Source organism: Diaphorina citri, unplaced genomic scaffold (genome assembly GCF_000475195.1).
Source record: "Diaphorina citri unplaced genomic scaffold, Diaci psyllid genome assembly version 1.1 scaffold7105, whole genome shotgun sequence".
NCBI classification, from domain to species: Eukaryota; Metazoa; Arthropoda; class Insecta; order Hemiptera; family Psyllidae; genus Diaphorina; species Diaphorina citri.
Window position 1 is genome coordinate 1 of NW_007384481.1, and position 3,852 is coordinate 3,852.

At 35.8% G+C, this 3,852-nt stretch overlaps 1 long non-coding RNA gene across 2 annotated transcripts; it reads right to left on the bottom strand.

Annotated features, from left to right (window-relative positions):
- Positions 1–304: 304 nt before the first annotated feature.
- Positions 305–2,024, bottom strand: LOC103522155. 2 transcript variants are annotated; one of them, XR_001809855.2, is made up of 3 exons: positions 1,904–2,024; positions 1,288–1,439; positions 305–351 (listed from the first exon to the last, which is right to left on the bottom strand). It is a non-coding gene; the product is annotated as an uncharacterized LOC103522155 (long non-coding RNA). The 2 variants fall into 2 exon arrangements; XR_541995.2 differs by lacking the exon at positions 305–351 and adding an exon at positions 826–851.
- Positions 2,025–3,852: the final 1,828 nt, after the last annotated feature.

Below are 3,852 nucleotides of genomic sequence, written 5' to 3' on the forward strand. Positions count from 1 at the left end.
GACCCCAAAGATACGACCAAACCCAGGGTTCAATGGTAAAATTTCCTTTATGTGTTGAACATTTCTCCCAAATTTCATCAAAATTAGACAGACTCTCTCGTCTGAAAGTTAAGGTAGAAACACACTACTATAACGTCCCATGAGCTCACAGGACATGATAGTAGTGTTTCTAGCTATATACGACAATTATGAACAAATCATCACGGAATAAAAACGGTATACGTATTAAATAAGTTCATACTTTACCTTGGCTGTTTATTCTTCCTCTTCCTCTTCTTCCTCCTCCTCCTCTTCTTCCTCTTCCTCCTCTTCTTCTTCTTCTTCCTCCTCCTCCTCTTCCTCTTCTTCGACCTGAGGAAATAAATCATAAAAGGAATTAAAAACTGAACTGTGTTATTACATGTAAAATACATGAGACCTTGTTCAGACTGCTGGGGTGAAGGCACTTGTTAGTCTCATTTGAGCAGGATAAACAAGGTATATTCTATTCTTTTCTAATAGGGAACTAAGCTGAATGAAGAATAAAATTACTGTTAGTAAAATGAAAATGCCGAAACCCTTTAAAATCTTTTTCGTTTCAATGAATTTAGTTCAAAATCACCAACACAAACTTCATTTCCCTTCAATAACTAATGTTTATCACAAGATCCCAATTGGTAGACACTCGTATTTACCCATTTGTTCACCAAATTTGGTCTTGAGGTTTTGTACAGTTAACTATGTATGTATAATTAATACTTACTCTGGGTCTAATCCTTTCTTGAGAGCTTTACTTCCTCCTCCTCTTCCTCCTCCTCTTCTTCCTCTTCCTCCTCTTCTTCTTCCTCCTCCTCCTCTTCCTCTTCTTCGACCTGAGGAAATAAATCATAAAAGGAATTAAAAACTGTTGTTACATGTGAAGCACATGAGACTTTGTTTCGACTGCTGTGGTAAAGGGACTTGTTAGTCTCATTTGAGCAGGATAAACCATTCTTTTCTAATAGGGAACTAAGCTGAATGAAGAATAAAATTACTGTTAGTAAAATGAAAATGCCGAAACCCTTTAAAATCTTTTTCGTCTCAATATAAGCCGGGTGTCGGTCGCTTCGAACTCTTGACATTCGCGCGTCTCCTAACACGCTTGATTACTATTGACTCCAATTGATTGATTATTGATTGTTCATTTGAACTTATTGTGCTCAATTGTTCAGTTGAAGGGCATGGAATATTTTTATTCCTTCCCTTCTCTCATTCTTTCATATCTTCTCTATTTCTTACATTTCTTTCGTTATGTTCTCTCTTTCTTACCTCTTCCTCCTTCTCCTCTTCGTCGTCAGAGATCTTCAGGTAGATGGGGTTCTCCTCCTCCTCATCATCTCTCTTCACCTCCTCTTCCTCCGGGGATTCTGGGGCGTCCTTCTTCTTGCCGGGACGCTCGCCGAACCATTTGGGTAACTTAGCTGGAAAAATGGACGTCGAAAAAGCATTTGATCAGTTATTTGAGCACTCAATTAGTTTAACTAGCCTAATATTAATAATAATTTTGTTTATTGTTTTCTATAAAATAATTTCACAAAGTAATCATTTTGTTCCTTTTTAATTACAGTAAGTTCCTACTTTTCAGAAACTGTTGGAAAATTTGGCAAATACCTGCAATTGAAGAATATTGTTTTGGCACATCTTTTTTTTTGGTCGATTTCATTGTTATTCCCATACGTTCTTTGAATTTGTCCAATTTAAATGCATTCAAGTCTTCATAAGTAGATGCTGGTTTTATCCTGTCTTCCAGTCATGTTTTAATTCTTTGTTCTTTTCTTCTTTGGCGTAGTCCCAAATATTCAGAATTATGTTCCTACCCACTTCCACTTTATACTTCCCTCTTCTCCAAAAATAAAACACTTCAAACGCCCCCCAATAAACTTACTTTTCTGGCGGTTTCCAAATTGGTCAACCTTCTCGGCGTACTGTTTTTCCAAACTTTCCTTCGTCAGACTCAGGTAGCCCTAAATAGGTGGAATTTACCATCAAACGGAAAACAAACAGAAAGAAAACAAAAACAACAAAATGAAAAACAAAGGGTAGCACAACAGGGTGGGGGGACTGCAAGGGGGAATACATAGAATTGCGAGGGGAAATGCAGGGGTACAAAATGCGTAAAGTAATCGTCATCGTTTAGATTACTTGGAAGAAGAAGATGTTAGTAAGGAAAATGAAAAGTTAGTCTTTATGGTACAAAGAAAATTTAGGGACAGGGTTTGAAAATCCGGGACGTGCTTGTTTCTAATTTCTAGGTCTCTAGAGTGTACAGACTGTACAGTTTGAAGAAAAGGGATGTGGCTAACAGCTAACATTGGTAGAAAACAGACCACCTAACATACTCGAAGGAGTTGCTACGTCTATGGTTTCGGTGTACGATAAATTATTTTCGAAATGCACATAATAAGGGATTTATGTGTAGTATTTTTTGTACAATCATTTTACATTTAAGCTTAGGGTATTCAAACATGAAAAATATCTTTCTAACTAGATAGCAGGTTTCAAAGTATGTCTCCAAAATAAGCCTTTATAAAATTCTAAAATCCATACAACCAGTACATGCCATTAATATTTATGGGCATTAGAGTGAACTTTTGAGTTGTATGGCCGCCATACACGCCATACATACACGCTACGCCACTGATAGGGTTTGAAAATCCGGGACGTGCTTGTTTCTAATTTCTAGGTCTCTAGAGTGTACAGACTGTACAGTTTGAAGAAAAGGGATGTGGCTAACAGCTAACATTGGTAGAAAACAGACCACCTAACATACTCGAAGGAGTTGCTACGTCTATGGTTTCGGTGTACGATAAATTATTTTCGAAATGCACATAATAAGGGATTTATGTGTAGTATTTTTTGTACAATCATTTTACATTTAAGCTTAGGGTATTCAAACATGAAAAATATCTTTCTAACTAGATAGCAGGTTTCAAAGTATGTCTCCAAAATAAGCCTTTATAAAATTCTAAAATCCATACAACTTTGTCATCGAAAAGTTTTCTAGTTCGAAATTGTAAGCTGGGGAAAAGGTCCAACAACTGCTTTTCTACTGAAAAGAATATAAGAAGAGCTAAAAACTAGGGGATCGGTAAGCTTTCTGTACAAAGTGTGACTAAAAGCTGAGAGAAGTTGTGGCGGTGCTACTGCTCTGCAGCTACTTACTGGCTTTTCTTTTCTGGAAAGTTTCAAAGCGGGATTTCCATATTTTTTGTTGCTCTTCGCTCGACAAATTGTCCCAACCCTACATTGTTGGGGAGTTGAAATTGTGTTTTTTCAAACAAAAAAACATAATTATTGAGAACATGGGTAATTATTTCAAGATTTTCAAGGACTTTAAGAAATGCCTTATTACACAACTTGTATAAGAATTTGTATAATAAATGGAAAGGACGATAAATGCAAAGTAGAATTTGTCAATACATACATACAGGTCTAAAAGTGCAAATTGACATCCAATAGTCGAACAGTTATTTAAAAGGGACTTTTCAAGATAGGAATAAATTTTCAAAGTGCAAATCCCATTCCATTATTAAAAATAGAGAAAATAAATCTCATATTCCATATTCACATTCAAATGGTTCATAACAAAACTTTCAATGCTTCTCGAAAAAGTGGGTGCTTTTTTGAAGAACACAACGATAACTTTGATAACTCACTCTTTCTTCTCTTTAAGAACCGTTCGTATCGGGTTTTCCATACTTTTTGTTGTTCTTCTAAGATCAATTCGTCCCATCCCTAAGTTTAGAGTGTTGTGTTAAATAGAGAAAGTAAAGAAAAAGAAATGAATATAATATGTAGAAGAAGTGTTAGAAAATGTGAGAGAAAGAGAACAAA